This window comes from Felis catus, chromosome F2 (genome assembly GCF_018350175.1).
Source record: "Felis catus isolate Fca126 chromosome F2, F.catus_Fca126_mat1.0, whole genome shotgun sequence".
Lineage (NCBI taxonomy): Eukaryota > Metazoa > Chordata > Mammalia > Carnivora > Felidae > Felis > Felis catus.
In genome coordinates this window covers 75,905,860-75,930,523 of record NC_058385.1, presented here as the reverse complement: position 1 = coordinate 75,930,523, position 24,664 = coordinate 75,905,860, and the positions used below count along the sequence as shown (strand labels likewise).

The 24,664-nt window shown below is 51.9% G+C and overlaps 1 long non-coding RNA gene across 3 annotated transcripts in view; it reads right to left on the bottom strand.

Moving 5' to 3' along the window:
- Nucleotides 1-20,649, bottom strand: part of LOC109496243 — a 28,752-nt gene extending 8,103 nt beyond the window's left edge. Inside the window, exons 1-3 of one of the 3 annotated variants that reach the window (XR_002152237.3) lie at nucleotides 18,774-20,649; nucleotides 8,292-8,578; nucleotides 3,460-3,543 (exon numbers count right to left, since the gene is read on the bottom strand). This is a non-coding gene — a long non-coding RNA (uncharacterized LOC109496243). Of the gene's footprint in view, nucleotides 1-3,459; nucleotides 3,544-8,291; nucleotides 8,579-14,075; nucleotides 15,182-18,773 lie in introns of those variants that run through there. The other 2 variants (XR_006592457.1, XR_006592458.1) reach the window with 2 other exon arrangements.
- Between the last annotated feature and the right edge of the window lie 4,015 nt (nucleotides 20,650-24,664).

The window sequence follows — 24,664 nt, the reverse complement described above, 5'->3', positions numbered from 1 at the left end:
AAAAAGAAAGAGAAAGAAAGAAAGAAAGAAAGAAAGAAAGAAAGAAAGAAAGAAAGAGAAAGTTCAGATCTGTCCTCCAAGGGTGTACTTAGCACAGAGGCTGTTCTCAGCAAATGTGGCAGAGAGGGGCTCTGTAACTTGGAGAAGATTAAATCCCACGATTCGGTCATGTCTTTACGTATTCGTCCATTCATGCATTCATTCATTTATTATTCTTTTAAGAAGCATGAATGGGGACGCCTGGGTGGATCAGTCAGTTGAGCATCCGACTTCAGCTCAGGTCATGATCTCGCGGTCCGTGAGTTCGAGCCCCACCTCGGGCTCCGTGCTGACAGCTCAGAGCCTGGAGCCCGCTTAGGATTCTGTGTCTCCCTCTCTCTCTCTGCTCCTCCCCTGCTCATGCTCTCTCTCTCTCTCGCTCTCCTTCAAAAAAATAAATAAAAATATTAAAAAAAAAGAAAGAAGAAAGAAAGAAAGAAAGAAAGAAAGAAAGAAAGAAAGAAAGAAAGAAAAGTTCAGACCTGTCCTCCAAGGGTGTACTTAGCACAGAGGCTGTTCTCAGCAAATGTGGCAGAGAGGGGCTCTGTAACTTGGAGAAGATTAAATCCCACGATTCGGTCATGTCTTTACGTATTCGTCCATTCATGCATTCATTCATTTATTATTCTTTCTTTTAAGAAGCATGAATGGGGGCGCCTGGGTGGATCAGTCAGTTGAGCATCCGACTTCAGCTCAGGTCATGATCTCGTGGTCCGTGAGTTTGAGCCCCACCTCGGGCTCCGTGCTGACAGCTCAGAGCCTGGAGCCTGCTTCGGAGTCTGTGTCTCCCTCTCTCTCTGCCCCACCCCCGCTCACACTCTGTCTCTCAAAAATAAATAAAAATGTTTAAAAATTTTTTTAAAAAGAAGCCTGAATGAAGCAGGAACCCTATAATCTTGAACCGTATGGGAGACCAGTGGTGTCCAAAGTGGGAGAAGGGACACATTGACCAGCGGTGCCCAAGACAACCATTTAAGCAGAAAAAAGAAAATATTAGAATTTCTATGTGTTTTTCTCTCATCTTTTCTAAACGCATATTTTACATAGGCTTTCTAACATATGATAAAACAATCCAATGGTACATGTGACTAATAAATAAATGAAGAAACGAGCAAGAAAAAATGGTTTGGAAATATGTGCTCAAAAATGTGCAGTGATGGAATGCAAAAGCAAAACCGTAGAAGCAGTTATAGATTTTTGATTCCCTGGCTAAGAGAACAGCAAGATAACAGCTTGGGATTCATCCTTATCCACCTTCCCATTGAAATGCTTACGAAAATAGACCCAGGAGAATTAAAGGTGCAATAATACTGAGAAACAGAAATAATGTTCCGTTATCTACCAGAGCCCAAGAGGAATTTCTACTAAGTGACGAATGAGTGAGTCTACGAAGCAGAACAATAACACCCATGGAAGAAGATGAGAGGTTCCCGAACACGCCCATTGTCTGTCCCTACCTCAGACTCCGGAGCATTTTTACCAAAAGGAAGGGCAGCAAGGGAACTATATTGAGTATCTAGTGCTGCGTGGCAAATAACCTGACATCCAATGGCTCAAAACAACAGTAATCACTCATTAGCTCCCTCAGCTCTGCAGATCAAGGAGCAAGCGCGGCCTGATGGGGCGCCTCCGGCTCAGGCTCTCTCAGGTGATTGCTGCCAGGTACCAGCTGGTGTCCAGCCATCTCAGTGATGGACTGAGGCCACAAGACTCACTTCCCAGGAGGCTCGCTCCCGGGGCCAGCAAGTCGCAACTGCCAAGTTGGTTCCTCTTCATGCGGGCTCTCCACGGAGCCGTGTTAGTGTCCTTCCAACATGGCGGCTGGCTTCCTGCAGAGAGAACCATCCAAGAGGCCAAGGCAGAAGCGACAATGTATTCTATGACCTAGCCTTGGGAATCACCGCTGTGACCTCCACCATCCTCTATTTGTCACACAGGCCAGCAAGATACAACGTGAAAAAGAACTACATGGGGAGTGAAAAACCAGAAACGGGGCTCATGGAGGCCGTCACAGAGGCTGGTTACCACAGAAGCTAACTCACCAGGGACTATTCCTGACATAGATAGGGCCCTTTTTCCATCTCTCTCACTTTTTGCGTCTTTGTCTCTCCCTCTCTTTCTTATTTGTCATTTTCTCTCTCCCTCTCTCTCTCTCTCCATCTTTATGCCTCCCTCTGTCACTTGTTTCCACCATTAGTCTTTACCTTTCCACACATTTTCAAACACTGTAACATCTACTTGTGAAAAGGTAAAATCATTATTGATCTCACAACTAGCCTCCATGAAGGGATAGAAGCAAAGACCCTGAGGGCAAGGGTATCAGCAGGAGTCAAAGCGACAAAGGAGACGCCCAAACTACTGCCCTCAACCCTGCCGCTTCCACTGGCAGAGGTCAGTGTCCCAAGGATGAGCTGGCAAAGGTTAGCCGGGTAGGGCGCAGCTGAGGTGGGTTTGCCAACAGGAACACGAGGCCATCCTGTCTCTAGCTGACCTTGGGTGAATCCTTGCCTCCTGATGCCTGACCACCTCCGCTAAGCCCCTTCTATACACAGCATAGGTTCTGCAACTTTTGGAACCCACTCCACATGCAATTCCAACACTGGGAAGGATTTTTAGCTGCAAACAGCCTGCCTAATGTAAGCAGGAAAGGAACATATGAAACGTACCCAATAACTCAGAATATCTTTGAGAAGAGTAAAAATGGAATCTGACTCTGCCGAGTCCAAACACCCCTGTGAGGATTCTCTAATAAACATCACTATGTAGCAGTTACCACGACCACAACTAGCAGCCAGAAATTCCACCACTGCTGCCCCCAAACAACCAAATAGCTCCACGCTTTCTGGACAAGGACCTCATATTTCTGATTCCAAGTCTCAGAGAAGTTCACCTAACTACAGGGGCCTAGGTCCTCTACCGTTATCCTGGCTCAAAGCAATCCTCGGGATGCAAATTTTCTGGGTTCTTCCATGCAAAGGCGGAAGTCATAATGTTCAAAATAATTAAGAGGTAGCGAGACTATCCAAAAGGTATCGGACAGTGTCCACTGCACAGATCAAAGGAACGCAAAGAACACCAGCGAGAAGAAGGAAAAGGGAAGGTGTTTCCTCGTGGACGGCTGCCAACCCACACTGTCCAGATAAACACCAAGACAGACATTGGTGATCACTGGCATTGTTGTGGACTGTTATTGGCAACATGAGCACATTTAAGGTTAGAGATAACGTTCGAACCCAGGATCTCACTTGAGCTCACAAAATCCCGGTGAAGTAAACCAGTTTGGGACTATGAGGCCCGGCGAGATGGGGAGCCAGACAAGACTGGTCCCTGGAGCTCCCCCAGAACAACTAGAGATACAGAAAAGGTGAGTCTCCCTTAGCACCTGTGTCTGTGTCTCAACAGGGGAATGTCTTTACTTACCTTGGTGGAAAACCCCAGCTTTGTAGACGAGAGATAAGCCCATCTTCATCCACAAGCATCCCGTTATAATTTCTTTCACATAGACTGCGGGCACACAGACATTTTTCTACATCAAAATGCAGACATAAGTTGGTTTTCTCATTCCCTTCGTCAAAGCCACCCACCGGCTACGGAGCAGAGATCCAGTTAACCGCGACAGGACCAGGGTTACAGGCACAGTGGTCCTTTGTCACGTTTTGGCTGCCTGGAATCCAAAATTCCTTCCTGTTTTTGGAGAAATCCCCAAGTCTGTGATAGTCTTGGTGGGGACAAAGTCCATGGAAGCCTAAGAGAGCTAGATAGTGTCCATTCCCAGCAGGCAGTTGGGCAGTCACATCACTGCAGCTCGACCGATCGCACCTCCCACCTTGACCGCTGAAATCACCTGTGTTCTCAGATGCCTTGGCTCCCACAGATTCCTTCCCTGCTTAAGTTAGAGGCAGTTATGCAGAGACAAAAAAAAAATGGGTAGTTCATCTCTAACGTCATGCTGGTCATTAAAGAGTCCAAGGTTTCTGTTAGCCTGCCCAGGTTTGTCAGCACCAAAGGACAATTTTTGTTGGGCTTTCTGAAAGGCCTTCGTATTCCAACAAACATTCATTGTCCGCACCTTCTGTGCCAAACAGTGTCCTAGATAACGGAGACTCAGTGAATAGGCAGCGATCCCTTCTCTCTAGGAGCTAGTGGTTAGAGGGAGTTCAAAGCTGTTTTAAAGGCCCCCCTGCGCCCATCACTATCTTTTCAGACACCTAGGAATCAGGTTAGGAACCACTGATCGAACCGAAATCACTCCTTTACATAAGGAAAAAACGAAGAACCGGAAGGGTAAAGAGATTTCTCCAAAGTCATAACAGCAATTTCCCAACAAAGCCAGGAGCTCTCCACTTCCCCTGATCCCAGGCCAGAGCTCTTTCCACTTCATCACCCGACCTGGAGGGGGTTTAGACAGCAGACGTCATCTGCCCTTCTGTTGATTTTTTGCCAACCGGTCAACACTGAGATGCTGGCAGGCAGACCAGTGAAGGCCCAGTTAAGCCCAGCCAGGGTTGTCTGCAAAACGGAACACCACCTGAGGAGGCAAACAGTCTCGAGGGGCCCTGGGGGCGCGCTGTGGAGGACAGGTTTGAGCCAGCAAGTCCAAAAGAGAGAGAAGTACAGGAGCCGGACACACCGAGCATGCCAGTCTGCCTCTCTGGCACACCAGCCCCAGGAGCATATGGCCCATAATTAGCCACCCGGGAGATGGTTATTGAGCCACAAATGGAGAATTATGGCTTCAGGTAAGAACAGGCAGCAGGAAGCCGAACCCTCAGAAGACTAAGAAAACCCTGTTTTCATGCAAATGCCTTCAGTAATCATAAACAAAAGGAGACACGCAGGGGCCTAGGGATGACCAGGGGGAGGAAGGCTGTTGCTACATCAGATACTGCATTTCTGGAAGATCTCTGAGACCCAGAAGAATCTTGCAGGCATCCCTGCCCCACGGGCCCCGGAGACCCCACCTGACTTATTCCAGGGCTGCAAGCTGGGAGCGTCCCCTCAGGGACACAGGTGGGCTCGTCGTTCCAGTTCCAACGACAGGCCAGGCGTTTTGTGGATGAGGAGATCCGCTGGCCATCTGAGAACTGGTCAAAGTTCCTCGACACAGGGTTCCTTTTTCCCCTTCGCCCCCCGCTCTCCGTTCCCTTCCAGTCCGCTCAAGAGGCAGCGGAGTGAAACAGGCCAAAACCCAGCCTGGCAGATTCGACTTCCGAGCTACTGCTTCCGGGCTGTGTGACCTTAGGCTGGTACTTCACGTCTCTGTGTCCCAGTCTCCTCAGTGGTAAAGTGGGGTGATGTTGCGTGGAAAACACGAGTCGCGGCACTGAAAGCTCTCAGAAGCGAGTCTGGCGTGTCGCGGGTGCTCGGTAAGGGTTAGAGGTCCCTGTTACCACCCCCACCCCACAGATGCCTTCTGTCTATTCACACTTAAGTCGGCCCCCCGGTCTTCCTTCTTGCCTCTCAACTTCTCTCTCACCTTACACACGCTCTCATAACCCCCTGGGCACGGATTCCTTTTCCCACCATCTCTGCACATATTCAACCTCCCCGCCTTCCAGACCCAGAAGGGATCCCATGAGAAACCATCCCTGATGGCCATGGGTGGGAATAACTGTCATCTCTCATGCCCAGTGCGCCTCCCCCATGGTTCTTCACGCTCTCTACGTTGCTTTATACTCATTCGTGCCATTGCCCCTCTGCCCCACCTGCCAGCCCTCGGCCAACGCTGCTCAATAAACCTGGGAGCACCAGATGATGAACAGGGAACAATGGGTGCTCCACCGAGCTCCCAGGGGCCCCGTACGCTCCCACCCATGCCCTCGGCTCTCCCCTTCCCAGTCGGTATGGAGGCACCATTCACTCACCCTCCCACGAGCGTCCCTACACATCCTTTGGGACCAAGTGCCAAGTCCTGGGAGACAGGCTTCCAAGGAGAATCCCAACCCCAGGTGGCAGTGGCTGAAAAAGGGAGAGTAAACCGGGACGAAGGGGGACGTGGGGAAGAAGGAGGGTGTGCAAGGAAACGCTCAGAGACAGCTGACACAAGTGAAGACTGCAGAGGTTGGAGTGAAGGGAGATTCGCCCACACAGGCTGGCTGGGGTCAGCCAGCCAGGCTCCTGCTCAGGAAAGCAGGCTTGTGTCCATAAGCACGGGCAGTCACAGAAGAGTCATGTAAAGAGATTCAAATAAAGTGCTTTGCATGATGGATGACACACAGGGCGTGTTCCGTACATGTTGACCATGATCTCCATTATTAGTTTAACCGGCATCATAGTCTGATATCCAGACAATTATACTCAAGTTCTACCTTTATCACCAAGTTACTGTGTGACCTCAGGCCGGTCACCAGGCCCTTCTGGGCGTCTCTGAGTCTCAGTTTCCTCACCTATAAGATAAGGGAGCTGCACTTGGTGATCTCTGGCTTTTTTGTTCAGTCCCTGATGCTGAGAATCTGCCCCAGCCCCCGTGGACCCATCCCTGTGACAGCCGCTTCTCAGGCTATGGAGCACAATTCTACACTCTCTGTGTCACTCCTCACTGTTCCGGCCTCCAGAGTTTCTGCTGTGCCCCAAAACCGTGTCTGTATTTAGCTCCCCCCAGCAGGACCGACCAAAGAACTGAGCACCTAGAAAGTTCTTAATAGCTGTTGATTTACAAGGAGTCACATCATCAGGAAAACTGGGAGTCAAAACTTAGCCTTGTCTTATCATCATGATGAAAACAAGGAGGGGGGGGGGGCTAGGGTGGCTCAGTTAAGCGTTCGACTCTTGATTTGGGCTCAGGTCATGATCTCACGGTTCATGACATCAAGCCCCCATCGGGCTCTACGTGGGATTCTGTCTCTCCCTCTCTCTCTGCCCCTCCTCTGCTCTCTCTCTCTCTCTCTCTCTCTCTCTCTCTCTCTCAAAATAAATAAATAAATAATGAGGAGGAGAGGAAGAAAGAGGAGGAGGGAGAGGAGAGAAGGAGGGGAGGAGGGGGAGGGGAAGAAGAGGAGGGAGGGGGAGGAGGAAGGGGGAGGAGGGGGAGGAGGGGAAGGGGAGAATGGGGAGGAGGGAGAGGGGAAGGAAGAGGAGAGGGAGGAGTAGGAGGGGGGAGGGGAAGCGGGGGTGGGGCGGAGGGGGAGGAGGAACAATGGGGAGGGAGGAGCAAGCATGAGTGTCCTGTGTTTGCTGAGCTGTACTGAGCACTCCCCCTGTGTAGCACACACGACCATCAGTGCAAAGATTCAGAGGCTTAGGAAATGCCACTCTTCCACTCTTTGCACGCAGCCTAGTTTGCACTCTGTGCCCCTACCGCGTGGGGCCGCGGCACACTCCCTCCTGCTCGCCGCGGGGCTCGTCCACACTGTAAGGTGCACACAATCCCGGAGCCCCGGGCAGCTCCCAGAGAGCAGGGGGCCTCTTCCAGTCTGGGGCTGTCCCTGAACAACCTGGGCACTAAGACACCTTGAACAGCACGAGCCCCCCAAGACCCGGGGTCCCCTCTTCTAACCTTCTCGCCTGCCTTCCCGCTCCGCCTTCTCTCTAAGCCCTGCCAAGGAACAGGACCAGATTTCAAAGCTCCCAGACCCTTGGACCCCTCCTGTGCCCACAGCACCCTGCTCGCGGGGATGTGCTGCGGGTGGCAGGCATCCCCCCCTCCCTTCCAGCTCCTCCAGCTCCAAGAGCATGGTCTCCTCCCTCAGACGCCAGCCTCACTCTTACTTTTTTGTGGGGATTTTCGTCACTCATTATACCCAGAGTCTCAATCTTTTACAGGAATGAAAAGGTCCCCTTCCACAGAGGGCAAGGGACGTTTCGTCTTCAGCCCTCCTAGAAGGTGAGAGGAAATACGTGTGGCGCATCCTTCCAGCACACGGAAGAAGGGCAGGACAGAGCCCCGGCATGCACCGTGCCCTGCAGTGCTCACAGCCCTCCCCGCCAGAGACTGACGGGGGCCAAGTTCAGACCACCACGCCCTGGAGCGGGCCAGCGACCCATCTGCAGGCATGGGGCCAAAGCTTCCGGAACGCTCTACAACTGGACTTAAAGCCCTGATGGTTAGCCTGTCCTCCTCCATCACCATGAGGACAAAGTGTGACGTCTGCTCCACAACCCCATCACCCACCCAAAGCCAGCCTCGTGGGCCAGTCCGAGGCATCTGCCGGCCCCGACCCACCTCACCCCCAACTCCTGCCAACGCAGCACATGCACACTCTGGTCCCCCCTAGGTCCTAGGCCCTCTCACCACCTTCCCGCCTGTCCCTTACCTTAAGGCGGCCCCTGAGTCCCCAGGCACCTGATTCCCTGCGTTGGCCATGTGCTGGGCCATGCCGGCCACCTCAGAGCTGCCCCCGCTGGGCTCTCCCGGGTGGCATCTCTGGAGGATGGGCCTGCTGTGTATCATCAACAGGAAAGAGGCCAATGTTCCCTTCAGCCTGGCCCAGCTCCTCCTGCAAGACGGAGACTGGACGCCCTGCTCTCTGTAGTCAGTGGCGATGCCCCCCTTTTGTCTTCTTCCACAGGACGCGGTAGAGCAGAGGACAGCAGGCTCTTCCTGTAAAAGGCCAGACAGTAAATACTTGAGGCTTTGCCGGCCACACGATCTCTATCACAATGACTCAACTCAGCCACGGGGGTACAAAAGCAGCTGTAGACAGCAAGAAAACAACAGAAACGGCTGCGTTCCAATAAAACTTGTTTATACACAGACCCTAAAATGTTAATCTGTGTAAGTTTCACATGTCACCAAATAGCATTTTTCTTTTGACTTTTTATAATCATTTAAAATGTGGGGCGCCTGGGTGGCGCAGTCGGTTAAGCGTCCGACTTCAGCCAGGTCACGTTCTCGCAGTCCGTGAGTTCGAGCCCCGCGTCGGGCTCTGGGCTGATGGCTCAGAGCCTGGAGCCTGTTTCCGATTCTGTGTCTCCCTCTCTCTCTGCCCCTCCCCCGTTCATGCTCTGTCTCTCTCTGTCCCAAAAATAAATAAATGTTGAAAAAAAAATTTAAAAAAAAAAAAAAATAAAATAAAATAAAATGTAACAACAATTCTTAGAAATGTAAAGAAAAAAGGGGGGGGGCTCGCGACCCTTACAAGAAGAGGCGGCCAGCCCGATCCGGCCCGGGGGCTGTAGCGTGCCAGCCCCCAGCGGAGAGGAACAAGCCCTGGTTCAGGGTCAGACGGGGGCATTCCAGTACTCTTCCTACCACCTACGGGCCCCAGGACCTTGGACAAGTTACTTAAACGTCTCTGGGTTTGTTCCCCCTCAAAAAACCTGGAAAATAATCATGCCCTTTTCATACGATTTTTGTGAGCCTTAACTGAGAAGCAATGCAAAATGGTTCGGGGCACAAATACCCCAGATGATAAAGTCTAAGCGGGGATGGCAGGGACTTTGTTATCATGGCAGAAAAATCTGGAATCCAGGACTGTGAAACAGCAGGGCAGAAATCAGCTTTGCCATCAGCGAAGTCCTGTGTTTCTCTCCTAGCTCAACCCCTTACAGCCGTGTGACCTCGCTCAAGTTCCGGGACCTCTCTCGGCTTCAGTTTCCTCATCCGTAAAATATCGACAACACGCTCACCTCACAGGCTCTCCGGTGGATGACTTCGATGGCAGAAAAGGTAAGGTGCTGGGCATAGATTGGACCAAAAAATGGCGATTGTTATTTATCCCATCCTGATTCTTTTCCTATCCCAAATTTCCTTTTTTTCCTTTCCAGAGAAGAAGTCAACGTTCTTTATCAAAAGCCCACCTCTCATCTCTGTCTCCAAAACATCCCTTCTGATGTTCCCCTGTGCTCCATCAACACAACATGCTCCCACCTCCCTGCGGGAAAGCTCGTGGCTGGAAACTAGGGCAGCCCTTTGAACTGGCGTTCTTTCTCCAAGCTGGAAAACATCGGGCGGTGTGCTGGGAGCTGTTTGTTTTCTCGTTCTCACCCTTGGAGTCGCTCTATCTGGATCCGAGGCTGACAAGGGACCAGCATGAGGACAGGCTGCCCGCGGGCCCGGGGCCTGGGAGGGACCTCGTCTGCCCGGCCCAGGCTGCAGCTGCGGGGCCCTCGGGTCCCCGTCGGCTTTGTGGGTCAGACTAATGGTCAGTTCCCAGCCGGGCCATCTCTGATCCGACACGGACAGCCCTGATACAGGCCAGGCTTGCCTTCTTGGTGGAAAAGCTTCCAGACATGGTATTTCGGGAGGAGGCCTGCTCCAGCTAGAAGGCTGGCATAGCTACAGGAACCAGAGTGATTTGAGGGTGCGGAGGGATGGGGGGAGGCATTCTTTCTGGTTGTCTGGTCCTCCTGTCCCTTGCAGGGGGTGGATGGGCCCAGGGCTGAGGTCCAAGGTGGAGAGATCAGAGCCAGGGTAGAAGCCAGAAACAGGAAAAGCCAGGGTGACCACTCACCCAGAGAAAGCTGGGGCTAGTCACCGAGTCCGGAGAGGGGGACAGAGCCCCAAACCAGGACAAAGCCAAAGCCTTAGATGCTTTCTATCCCTGCGTGTCAAGTACCCTCCCGACGCCACATACCCTGCCGGGTCCAGGAACGTGGGGCAAACACGACACGGTCCCAGCCTCCTAAAGAACTCAGTTTCTAGGCGCAGAGGGATTCACATACAGGCAATGCGTGGTGTTCCCAAAACCCATTTCACGTCACCCAAGCCACACAGCTTGTCTACATTTCCTGGTTTCTTTGCACTGTCAGCCATGGGACTGAGCTCTGGCCTATGGATATACGTGCTGGGGACACTGCCAGGCCTGGCCCACAAAAAGAAGTCTCCCATAGCCTCCTCCTCCTGTGCTGGCTGAATCCAGAAGGTCCGGCAGCGGTCTCTCGGGACGGGCAGAGCCCCAACATGGAAGGAGCCCAGGACCCTGAGTAACCCTATAGAAGGCCACTGGCTGGCCAGGACCCCCTGCAAAAGACTTAGTGTGAGTAAGAAAGAAACATTTAACATGTTGACATGTTAACGTTAATGTCAACATTTAACATGAGAGACTCAGAGGCTGGCTTGTTACCGCTGTTAACGTGGTCAGAGCAGATATGATACCGTAAGAGCTGTGACGCCATAAAACAGGTAACTGACCAGAAAGAAATCCAACCTCCCTCCCTCCCAGCTGAAGAGTTCCAGGACTTGAGCAGCCTCCAAGCCTTGTCGGAGATGTTCCCAGGCAAACCTGAGCTCTTGCTGGAGTTTGTCACTGGGCCCCCACACTGAGTCAGCCTCCTGCGCACCCCTGACTCATCCCACCCTCCCGGACTCCGGGCTGTCCCCGATCTGTCTCTCCAGAGCCTCTGAAAGCTGCCCGTGCTGGTCTTCCCAAGCACGAGTTAGGTGCTCCTCGCTAGGCTGTGTGCTGCTAAGGACAAGGTCATGGGGAACCTGGGCGGGGCCGTCTCGGTGGGGTCGTAAACAGAACAACAGCGGGAAGATAGACTCTTGATTCAAATTGTGGCGCTGCCCTCAGCATCCCCTTCCCTTTCTAGATCTGGACTGTCCTCCTGGAGGTCCATCTAACCGTGACCATCCGTGGTTCTGGAGACTCTGACCCGTCTCTTCACAGCATTTCAAGTCAGCACACGACAGCTCTATTCGCGTACTCAGAAACTTGCTGTGCAGAAGCCTGTGATCGATGTGTTTGTGTCTGTGTTTTGTTTTTCTTTTTTTTAATTTTTTAAATATTTATTTTTGAGGGGCGCCTCGGTGGCTCCATCAGTTAAGTGTCCAACATGAACTCAAGTCATGATCTCACGGTCCGTGACTTTGAGCCCCACGTCGGGCTCTGTGCTGACGGCTCGGAGCCTGGAGCCTGCTTCAGATTCTGTCTCCCTCTCTCTGCCCCTCCCCTGCTCACAGTCTGTCTCTCTCCCTCTCTCAAAAATAAATAAATATTTAAAAAATTGTTTTAAATAAATATTTATTTTTGAGAGAGGGAGAGAGAGAGTCGCAAGTGATCAAGGGAGGGGCAGGGAGAGAGAAAGAGACAGAGGATCTGAAGCGGGCTCCCTGTGGACGGCAGAGAGTCCAATGCGGGGCTCGAACTCATGAACCATGAGATCATGACCTGAGCCGAAGTCAGATGCTTAACCGACTGAGCCTCCCAGACTTAGTGTCCATGTTTTAATGCTCATGACAACACTGAGGGGTAGTGCACTAGTCCCATATTGCAGAAGAGGAACCCAAGATTCAGAGAAGAGAAGTGTCTGGGATTCACAGTCATGTCCCCCTGACTCTAGTGCCTCCATTTTTTCGCCAGTGTCTCCTTCTGACTCTCTGCTGGTTCTTTCGGTTTTCTGAAAACATGCCCTGTCATGTTGCCGAGTGGAATCAGCTCTAGGTTGGCTTGGAAGGTCAAGGATCAGGACCCAGATCTGCCCTGAAATCACTGTGTGACCTTGACCCCCGTGAGGCCATTTAACCATCAAGAGGAACCGCAAGACACTCTGAAACCTCGCCTAGGTGGAGAGGGATTGGATGTTTCCAGATATAAAAATAGTTTAAAGAGGGAAACTGTCCAACCAACGTAAGGCGGTGTTTCTCCTGTGTGCATCAGGCCTCACTGAGGGCAGAATGTGCTGGAAGCATCTGAACTCTCCATGCATTCAGGACTTGTGGAGAAGGAGAAGGTGTGTAATTTCTGCTGGGTTTGTGGCTTCAGAAACTCAGAGAGGGACGGGGAAATCGTGACTTCCAAAGCTCACAGCTTTGAGTTTGTGTGGACAGCTGGGCCTGAAGACGGTGCCAGCTGGCATGAGTGAGAAAGCCTCCCTTTAGCAAAAAGTGATTTGCAGGAAGGGAATTTCTGTACTCTGCGTGTGGGCAAAAGGCAACCAAATGTTCCCTGGCATTCGTGCTTCATTACCGGCGAAACGGGGTCCCGTCCTCAACCATCCGCGGGGAGGAAAGAATAGGAAACCACCCAAGACCATGTCCGGTCTCATCCAGAAGCGAGACGCAACATGTGAACACACTTTAGGAAACAGAATATGAGGAACTAATTGGAGATGTCCACAAAGATTTACAGCACACTTATCACAGCCCCACTCACAATGCAACAAGTAGACACAGCCTAAAACCTCCCCAGAGTGAATTGATTAAATCCTTTTCGCGGTGTATCCATGTATTAGAATCCTGTCGTGCTATTAAAAGGATGTTTCCAGAGACCTGGTAGGGGGTTGAGGCAGTGTTGATAACGGGAATGTAATGTCAGCCTACGAGCCGCCCCTGCATCTCGGCCCATCTCCAGAAGGTGCACAAGTAACCGGTAACAACAATGTCTTTGGGAAGACAGCGACAAGCCAGCAGATAGGGGGTGGAAGGAGACTCCCTTCTTATCATTCACTGTCTCGTAACTTCCAACTCTTCAGACAGAAAGGGGCCATAAGTGCCCAGCACAGTAAAGGAAAAAAGACCCACACTAAGACATGTGATGAGAAGATCCGACCAGCTTCCAGATAGAAAAGGGGAAGGAAAGGTCACACACAAAAGAACCAGAATCAGAATCCCATCGGACTATTTCCACCTGAAGGACCAAAATGAAAATATTTACAGAGTCCAAAAAAAAAAAAAGTTAGCTTCTAAAAAAACTAAAAAAAAAAAAAAAAAAAAAAAAGTTAGCTTCTAGGTGGCATCCAGGCCCAGGGGACACCCCTCACCCCACCCGCACCCCTACTCCAGGCTGCAGGAGGGATCAGAGCGCTCCTGGAGAGGCCTCTTCAGGAAAATAAAATGGATTGAGTGCATTTGTGATTTGAAAAAAAATAAATAAATAAGCAAAAGATCCCTAGAAAAGTAAACAAATAAAATACAGGAAACGATATTTACTTATAGAAAAAAAAAATACAGTGCACTATTTAAAGCAGGGCTGGAAATTATCTATAGCGTCATCATGATGTATGTGTTAGTCTGGGTTCCCTGAGGAACAGGTGCTATAAGATGTGCATGAGATTTGTTGGAGGAAACACCTAGGAAGGGAAGTGGGGAGGGAGCCAGAGCCAGACGGAAGCCGTCACACCGCCCTGACTCTTGCAAAGGCAGAAAGTCAACTTACGAAAATTTTGCCCACACTGGGGGTGGGGGGATCCGTCCAGCCAAGTCCCCCACTAAAGGTATCCAATCACACAGGGGGTCGAATCTGTGCCCACGCTGGGCTGTCCTTGACCAGGGGCTGCTGCAGGAAGCCTGATCCAGGGCTGGTTCCAAAGAGGGTGCCGCCGGGGATCCCAACAGATGTGAACAGCAAACACTGCCCACCTGTGTAAACTCCTCCCGTACAGGATGCGGAGAGGGAAGCGGGAGGAGGTGGGGGTGCAGAAAGCCAGGCGGAGATCACAAGACCCCTGCAGGTGCTGCTCTACATTTCTCACTCCAGCTGAAGTCAGACTGGGGCCTTTGAGCTCCCCACACGGATGATGGGCGGAAGCGAGTGTGTCTCCTTCCGGTGGATGGATGATGGGCGGAAGTGAGTGCGTCTCCTTCCGGTGGATGGAAGATGGGCGGAAGCGAGTGTGTACCCTTATGGCGGAGGAGGTAAAAAGCCCCGGAGCTTCGTTCCTTCCTCATTTCCCCTATTGCAGTGACCTTGGAAGCCACAGGTTGAGATGGTGACGGCACAAGACGAAGTTCATGGAAGTCTCTGAGTCACCAGAGAGAGGACAGACCCCCACAACCCACATCGCCACTACCGACCCGCCTCCCCCGAAGACGACCTGGCCATCTACTCCAAGGAGAGTGCCAGCCGCTGTCCCCGTAACCTCTCGTCTTTGCCAGCTCTCCTGCAGCGAGGTCTGGGGTCCCGCACAGGCTCCATCACACCCTCGGCAGGGGCACCGAAGCAGCTCCGGCACCCCCGTCCCACCAGAGCAGACCCAGGCTCCGGCTCCCTGCCACGTCCAGGCTCAGGTGGAGCACTGTGCTGTGAGCCATCAGCCGGGGTCTGGGCCCCACATCCAGAAGATGCGCAGAGGGGTTCACCCTTCCGGAGCCAACTTTGGCCAACGAGAGACGGGAGATGAGAAGGAGCTGTCCCTTCTTCCCCAGGGTAGATTGTTCTGAGCTGATGTCTTACACCGAGCAAGCAGGTGTCCTCTTGTGACGCTGTGGCCTCAGCAATGCATCCCCTTGCCTTTGTGTTCTCCCCTGTCTGTGGCACCCCCCTTTCCCCTCGCTCTCGCTGCCCTGGGACTGCGCCTCACACAAAGCTTGAGCGTGTCACCTTTGCCTCGGGCTCCGCGTTGGATGGCGAAGACATCTCTGGAGGAGCCTTCTTGGATCTGCAGGCAGCAGGGGAATTCAGGGGGAAGAAGTCGCTGAGGACAGGGACGGGAGGTTTGCGGAGCCCTGTGTCCTGGAATAGGAAAGAGGAGCAGGAAACCGAATCCCTCAGAAAGGGAATCGGGAACCACAAACCAGCAAAATGGCAGAGATAATTCCATGAGCCTCTGGGAACGTGTTTACCTGCCTGTGTTTTCTCCCTGACTTTTCCCCACCAAGTCATGTTACACCATGAAAACAACCTACAGACCCCCTCGCAGGGCCACAGGGGAGGGAGGTGCAGAAGCAGAAGGGGCCATATTCTGGAAGAGTGGGGATGGGAGAGTGAGGGGACAACACTACGTTGTAGGGCAGCCACAGCAGCGACTGAGCAAGGACCAGCCGGGGTCCCGGGCCTGCAGAAGCGCCACCCACGCCAACAACAATGACGAGACCCGCAACGCCGGTGAAGTGCTTCGCTAACTCTCTGGTCCAAGAAATGTCATGTTTCTCTTTTATTTTATTTTATTTTTTACAAGAAACATCCCATTTCCCTATGTTGCTAAATCCGATTAAGTCCACCTCAGCCTTGTCAGCCACGATCAGCAATAAACCCCACTTTGAGATTTACAGAGCCTCCCATCTCTCTTGAAACTCTAAAATGATAACAGGTCACATTTTACCAAGCACTCACTGCACGCCAGATGGCGTTCTAGGCACTTTATGGGCATTAATTCACCCGGTCTCCGCAACATACTGGGTTAGGTATTGTTAGCATCTTCATGTTATTGATGGGGAAACTGAGGAACTCGCCCAAGATCTTACAACTAGGCAGTGATGGAGAGAGACATGTGCTTCTGAACCCCTCATTCTTAACTGATACACCGTAATGCAATTTATCGGAGGGTTTTACAGTTGAAACGTGGAAGGGTCTCTGGTCTCCCAAGCACCATGGCGGCCACTCCTGGTCCTCTCTGTCAAGCCCCGTGTGGTCCATTGGAGCAGAAGGGCTTTGTCGGCACCCACCGCTCCTTCTGCACAGTGAAGCTCTTCCCCATGGAGAAATGGGCCGCGGCGAGGACACAATGGAAGCGGAGGCACAGTCCGCCCAGCACCCTCCCACTGCTTCCCAGCTCAAGGTTCAACTGCCTGGGTAACCCCCACACCTCCTCTTCTTGGTGGCTCAGGAATTTCAGTTACCTTTCTCTGAGATCCTGCTCCTGCCCCTTTCCCCTCTGGTGGTGAAATCAGCCTCCACCCCCATGCCCACTAGGAAAGGACTGAGCCTTCATCTGCCGGTCAGTTTCCCACTGGGGCAAGGGTGGTCCATCCCTGAGAGGCATGAAGTCTTCCTCTTCCTCTTAGGGAGGAAAAAAAAAAAAGTACTTCTCTTTTTTTTCCAAAGAGATCCAGGGCCACGGGGCGCTGTTGTACACGTTGTGCACTGTGTTACTATAGGAGGTGCCATTCATACTAATAGTCATCACAGATTTAAATACTTAAGACCATTTCTTTTTTTTTTTTCAACGTTTATTTATTTTTGGGACAGAGAGAGACAGAGCATGAACGGGGGAGGGGCAGAGAGAGAGGGAGACACAGAATCGGAAACAGGCTCCAGGCTCTGAGCCATCAGCCCAGAGCCCGACGCGGAGCTCGAACTCCCGGACCGCGAGATCGTGACCTGGCTGAAGTCGGACGCTCAACCGACTGCGCCACCCAGGAGCCCCTACTTAAGACCATTTCTAAAAGACCAAACTTAAGTGTCCTGAGGAAAGGGAGGACTTTCTCTTGGGCTACGGGTGAGGCTGAGAGTGGTCCACTACAGAGCCAAGGGTGAAAAGTCAAAGCACCGTTCACGCCTCAGTAACATGTCCTGTTAACATTTACTAGTATCTACTGTGCCCAGGTACACTTCTAAATACTTTATATTCATTATGTCTCTTAACCTTTGAAACAACCCTATAAAGTAGGCAACACCATGATCCCCATTTCACAGACAAAGAGACCAAGAATTAGTTTAAGTAGTTTGTGCAAAGCTGTACAACTGATAAGTGGAGGAGTTGAGATTTGAGCCCACATCTGCCTGATTTCCCAGTCCTCACTCTGAACCTCTGCAGCTAACATGGGTACACTAGGACTCGGCCTCGGGCAAGGAGGGATCAGAAGCGGTCTGCGGCCACAAGATGTACTTAATTTCTACATAAAGTTATTTTCCTACCAGTGTCTCTTTTCGCGGAGTCCCACGATGGTGGGATCATAGTGCGTGTGTTTGGGGTGGGGGAGGGGGGCAGTCTGCGTGTTCAGAAACCTAATTGGGAGCGAGTACCACCAACTGGCCTGTGCGGCTTTGGACAAGTTGCTTAACACACCAGAGCTTTGAATTCCCTCCCCTGCAAAACTCTGGCTGGTGCTAACTTCCTTGTAGTGGGAGGATTAAATGATGTCTCTTATATAAAGTGCTTAGGATGTCTCCCGCATAAATGTGAGTTTCCCTTTCCACCTAGAACCCTCCCCACTCCTAAAGTCCCCACCGCTGAGTCGGTAGGGAACCTGTCTCTTCAGTTAAATTCCTAGCGTGAGCATTTCAAGAGAGACTTAAGCTGGGTTTTATTATCTGATGCAGATAACTTTTTTGATGTGTATCAATCATTTTCATTTGTAAGGTGGGTGGATTTTATATACCTATAGCTAGCTGCTGGGAGAAAAATCTTTAAAGCTTGAAGATGGGGTTTTAAAACATCTTTATAGATGAAAAAAGCAAGAGTTTAACCTTCAAGGAAAATAAAAGGGAACATGAAGTCTATACTTGAACACACACAATACAAAAAAAAAAAAAAAGACCGAGTTTGGGATTGCAGACGGATGACCTTGGCATCCATTGTTCGGGCAGCATAGAAAGGATTACTTTCATCCGTGTTATAGAGAAGGCAGCCCAATGTATGATACGATTCCTCCAAATCCGTCCTTACCCATGACACTGCCACAGAGTGGGAAACCCTGTTATGAGAGATGCCTCCCCCATTCATTCATTTATCCATTCCATCTCCCATCTACTCTCTTCATTCATTCACCTGAGAGTCTCTTCAGCTGATCGCCACCGGCCAGGCACTGTGTTAGCCGCCTAGAGTGCAGGACTTACAGACACCTGCTTTGCAGAGAGAGCGTGAGACAGGCACGTGCACACAACCACGACAAAGAGTCCATTTTACCTTAACACAGACCAAGAAGACTGGGGGAGGGGAAATAGACTCAATTCCAAGACCAGCACAAGAACAGTATTGTTTTTGTGTTCTCAGGTGCAGTGAGCCCGGGCAGAATCAGAAAGATTTGGCATTGCCTGGGGATGCTACAGAAGGCTCCGGAGGGATGAGGGAGGTGATCTCTGAGACTGCTTATATATAGTAAGACCAGAAGGCCAGGAGAAGAAAGTATCGTGGACCCTTCACCCCCTGGGAAAAGATGAACGAAGCGAGAGGAATCATCCAGATCACCCTACCTGCCCGCTCATGCATTTGCTTGCATCATTTCTGATCGTTTGCCAGATCGAGGCTTCGAAGGCGCAGTACGCGGGATAGCTGTGTTTTATCACAGGTTGAGGTGCAGGATGGAAAAACCTCCAACGTCACCCGCTCCAACCTCATCTTCTGCGGACCGGCCACTTCAGTCCCGGAGAGGTTAAGAGATTTGCCCGAGCGGCACCTTAAGACCCAGGCCCTGGGTTTCCCCTAATGCTCGAAGTGCCTCCCCCTGAGCGTGCTTGGCAGAGTGTCTGAAGAGCCTTCACATACCTGGTGCAGCAGGTGCTAACGTCCCCATTTTACAGAGGGGAAAACAGAGGCCGGGCCTAGGACAGGAGGCCACGGGCCCCAAATCACACTGGTGTGTTCACAGAGGTCGCAGGCAAAAGCAGCACTAGCTGCAACCCCGCGGGCCTGGGCCTGGCTCTGGAGCGCCTTCCGTGCTGCGGTGCTGCCGCCTAGAGGCGCGAGCTTGGACTGGGACCCGCGGGAGCGGGGGACGCAGGTCCGGCGGGACGCAGGACCGCACGGAGGAGGCGACTTTCCCCTCTTCCCGCCGCCGAGCCCGCCTGGGCCTTGCCTCCCGCTGCTGCTGCGGCTGCCGCTGCCCAATTCGCCGAAACCTCCCCGCACACCCCTCCAGGGCACAATCGACGGTTGCCCAGCTAAAAGTGAGGCTGGAAATTGGTGCGGCCTGCGCGAGAGGGATCGTTTTCCGTCCGCCTCTTGATGCGCAGATGGAGCGAGGAAGGCGTCGCCCTGGGAAAGAGTTGGCAGCAACCTGTGGGTTTTTCACGAGGATCTGCGACTCCTCAGAGCGTAGGCGAGGCGGGGTCGGTCCTGCAGGTACCACGCAAAAGCAGGTCCGAGGGGGCTGGGATGCAGTTAATCGGCTGCCCCGTCCCATTCATTATCGGCCATTTGTGTGACATTATACGTCGTGAGTCTAGCCGTTGGTAGCGATCACCCTCTTGAATAATGCGTTGTCGCAGAGCCGGCGGAGACAATGGCCGGGACCCGAGTGCAGACCAATAGCGCCGCCTCGTGGCCAACTAAAAGACGACAGCTTCCGCTCCTGGTCCCTCCGGGTTCTCCCGCTCCCGGGGCAGAGGAGACGGCCTCCACTGACTGGGGAAATGAATTCTAGAGAATTCTAGCCCCTGCTACCCAGACCTACCAATTCCACTAGCATTTCAGAGTCCTGCTCTGTGCCAGACACAGAGGCACACTTCCTCCAGTTGATGATGGATAGGACGTGGCTCCTGCCCCGTGGGGAGAAGAGATGTGACACAAAGGTCCCCGCAGGATCTAATGGAGACGGGAAGAGAGGGGCCACAGTGCCCAGGGACTCAACAGTCTGAAAGCAGGCCGACAAGTCTTAGCAAGTTCCTGCCACCTGTTCAAGCTTATTTCCTCTCCCTGGCAATTCTGAAGAATTAATTCTGTCCAGCAGGAGAACCCTTGATAGAGACAGTTCTGATTGTCTAAAGCAGTCGTTCCTGGCTCTTCTGAGGTCGCATGCCCTCAGAGAGTCTGGTGAAGTTTGTGGGCTCGCCCTCGATGTCATATGCAGCCACACACTTCAGCCACGTTCCTGCGAGCACCCCACTGAGAGTCCCTGGTCCCCAGGATTGTCCCCTCCTGATCACTTGGAAATCTATGTCCTAGCACAGAACAGTAACCCTTTCTACTTGGGGAGCTATATCGTTGACATCAAGGTGGATGCAGGACATCAGTGACATGAGAGAAATGACCGAGCACCCGCAATGCACTCGAAAATGCTCCTTTGCAACTCGGTACCCCATTCCCCTTCCTATGACAGTCTGGATACCACAGATGTTCAAGGCCCAGACTTGGGGTCCACATGCCGGCTTCACCCTCACCACAGTCACTCAGCCTCTCTGGGGCTTGGGTTTCCCGCCCGCCAAATGGAGAAATGATTAGAAGTCCTTCTCACGGCGCTAGTTAGATTTAATATAAGTCACAGCGCCTGACAGATACTAAGAGCTGAAACACTGGCTTTGATTGTCAACATTATAATTAGGAGAAATTAATTCTTTAATCCATCCAGCGACACTTTCCCCCCTACCCACTGTTTACCTGGCAACAAATACTAAGTATTGAGGACACAGATTTGGCCAGATGCCTGGCTGGGTAGCCAGACTCTGGTTTGCAAAGCTTGGCCCAAGGATATGTGGCAAAAGTGTCACCCAGGAGCTCGTTAGAAATGCAAGATCTCAGGGCCCCCGCACAGACCTCCCGGGTCAGAATCTGCATTTTAACGTGATTCCCAGGTAATTTCCAGACATTTTAACATTCGAGAAGTCCAGCTGTAGATCTTGAAGAGAGAGAGACAGAGAGAGAGAGGATGAGAGAGAGGATAGCTTTTGAACAGTTGCCTTGCTTTGTGGTCCAGGTGGCATCAGAACCAGCCTGATGGTCTGAAGCAAATGGTCTTTGTTCTTTGTAATGCAAAGTGTCCCTAGAGGACTGATGTCCCAGCACTGCCTCGTGACCTCACAAAGGTTGCCCCTCTCTGCAGACAGGCTGGGAGAAAAGGTATGCGATGCCACAGAAACAAAGGGGCCTCGTGAAGGAAAGGGACCAGAAATTCCCACGCATTTCCTTTAGAGATTCCACGTCATTGGAACTTCTCTGATAAACTGGGGTGGTTGCAGAGGGATCTCCTGGCAGGAAAGGCCACCCAGAGAGCTAAAGGAAGGTACAGCGTGACGGAATGCTGGGGCAACGTGGTTCCAAGGGAGAACGTCCTCCAGGGAGCCCCGAGTTGGAGAGAGTGAGTCGTCTACATCGTGAAACCACTGTGCCCTTGCCCACAGGGACCTGGACGCACAGAGAGGTTATTGCAGAAGTGGGCAACAATGTGCCAGACCGTGTGGCACCCACTGCTAGCCGTGGCAGAACAATGCAGCCAGATGCCATGGCCCCACAATGGATTAATCCAGTTCTCCATTTCCCTTTCTGCCTGCCATTTATAAGCACGGCAGCTCGTGTGGGAATGAACAAGTTCCTGGAGTTTCAATGGTGCCAGTCTCTCTCCTGAAGAGCCCATGCTCTAGTGAAGGGTGGGCATGTAAATACAGATACGAATCCTCGTAACACGGGTCATTCTCCCCACTTCCCAGGAAGGACACTACAGCCTGCAAGAGGGCAAGGCACCCGAGGAAGGTCACAGAGAGCTCAGGTGGCAAAGCCCAGTGTCACAGCCAGAGCTAACCCCAAACTCTGCTCTGTGCTCTGAAAACACCTGCCCACCATACGGGGTCCTCTGGTGAGAAGAATAACCACACAAGCAACACTGGGTGGCTTTTTCCTTTTAAAGTCCAAATTCAGTACAAACAAGACAACACTCTCCAGGGACACACAGGAGGAAACCTAGTTCGACACTGAGCCGCCAGGGAGACCCCCGCCCCCACTCTTTGAACAGGCTTGGAAGAAAACGGATGCCCGGGAAGGTAGAGTGGCCAACATGAAGCATGGGTCTCAGGCACAGGGCAAGTTGTTCTCACTGAAGATTGGGAGGGAAGTGAGTCTAAGCCTACGGAAATTGATTAAGACCAGATCGCTGAGGACCTAGAAGGCTGTCTGAAGAACATGAAGTTAGCTGGGTAGCGGTAGGGAGCCACTGCAACTTTTGAGACAGAACCATGCTTTGGTCTGCTTGCAAATCCCCCAGGGACCCCAGCAAGGAGGGTTTGAGGAAAAAGAGAGATCGGGTTAGAGGGTATCCACAGGGCCTGCCCCTGAAAATGGAGAGGAGAAATGTGGGGAGGCATTTGGGGGAGAAAATGCAAGCATAGCCATCGCATAGTATAGCATTGGAGAAGAGAGAGAGAAAGGAAAGGGGGGGGATGACTATGCGTCCTGGTTCCCGACCTGGGCAGGTTTGAAGCCAGATGAAGGGCAACAATTAGAGGAGAAGGGAAATGTCAGGGGGGCGGGGGGCTCCTGCAGCCCGGTGGCAGCATTGGCAGGCAGCGTGGCTGTCTCTCTTCAGACTTTGCGTCCACCCTAAAGCCTCGCAGGAAAATACTCTAAAACCTGAACAATGGCTGGGAAGGTCTGACAGCCGCCAGAGTCCAGTTAGCACAGGAGGCTGGAGAGTGCACGGTGAACGTCAGACTGCAGGTGCGTCGGCCCCATAACACCCTGGACACGGAGGCTCGGATGAGCTTCCCTGGTTCGCCAGCGGGCATGTGCGTCGTCCCCCATCACACGTGGCTGGGAGAATTAAACTGTCCGTGGAACTCGACTGGGAAAGGAGAGCTGGAAACTCCCTCCTGGTGCCTGCCCTCGGTGCCTTTGTCTCTGCTGATTTAATCTGTATCTGATCACTGTCATAACCCATACCTGCGACTGCAACGCCTTTTCTGAGTCCTTCCGATGAGTCATCCAACCTGAGGGTGGCCTTGGGGTTCCCCAACACACCCACCATATGGTGTTGGCCCACCTTTTCACTCATGACATCGCTGTAGCCAACAGCAGCAAGCCCACAGGTGCATCTGGACAGCGCTTTGCCCCGGCTGACCCATGGAACTCTCGTTTTCTGTATGTCCTCCTCTAGGGGGCGTGTTTGAGGACTTAGCCATTCTGGTGCACGTGCAACCTCGAAGATGCGTGTGAACACCCCTTCCTTGTATTGACCCTTCATGAATGGAAGACCACAGCCAGTGGATAAACCACTCTTATTCTCATACCTTGGGCAGAAAATTCCAAAATGCACCCTACCTGGTTCTCCCAGGGGGATCCTTAGGAGTAAGATTGAGCTGGACGGCCCATAGCACCAATCAGCCCAGTTCCTCACTTGCTTTGGCTTTTCCTTCTTCCCATATTAGTCTTATCACCTCCCCACTCCAGACCCTTAGGATCACTTTCCTAAACAGACTACGTGCACACAAGCTCACGCTCAGGATCCACATTTGGGAGGAACTCAGGCTCGGACTGAGGAAAACGTTCAAATGGTGATGGACACAGGCACCCGTGTCTCTGCAGCAACTTTCGTTTCATCAGCAAGATCTTCAGTCAGTGTCATAGTGCAAAGGCCTGATTATCCCTGGAGATGTATATGCCAGGTCCTCAGCCTCGCCTCTGCCTCTGTCCCCCCAGTGCGGTCAGTCTGCAGGAGGTCATGAGCAGACATGCCCAGTGAGAAGACACCCACGGAGGGAAACGCATGTTCGTTTTGTACGGGCAGGCCCACCAGCCCTGGCCTTGCCCTTCATTACCAGCCTGGTATAACCTGTAGCCTGTGCTCACACAAACTCACCTCCGCCGTGAATACAGCAGCAGCCACCCAATTCGCCCTTCTCTCGAGAGCACTAACCAGCGTAATGCTGTGCACTGTGCAAAACCTCGATGGGCAGAACTGAAAGGGGATGTCATTTTATCTCGCCAAAATATTGAATGTGAACCTGAGCAAACCTCGAGATCTAATTCCCACTTTATAGGAAATATGGAGGATAAAGGAATATGTGAGGATACAATCCATCAGATCCAGAACATGGAAAAATCTAGAAGATAAATGACCTGGCTTCTTTTTAATAAGAAACTGACGAGAATACGAGTGAAAGAGTGAGAGACAGGAATCACCCAGGATGAAGTGAAGCCTAGAAACATGTCAAACAAATGTGATGTGTGCACCTATTGAAACAAAAGCAATTGTAAAAAGATTTCTTTGTAGTCCGTCGGAGAAATTTGAAAGCTCTCTGTGTATTTGAGGATATTGAGAAATTATTTTTAATTTTTAGGAGTGATGATGGTAGCATGGTTATACCCTTTAAAGAATTCATCTGTTGGGGCTCCTGGGTGGCTCAGTCGGTTAGGCGCCTGACTTCGGCTCAGGTCATGA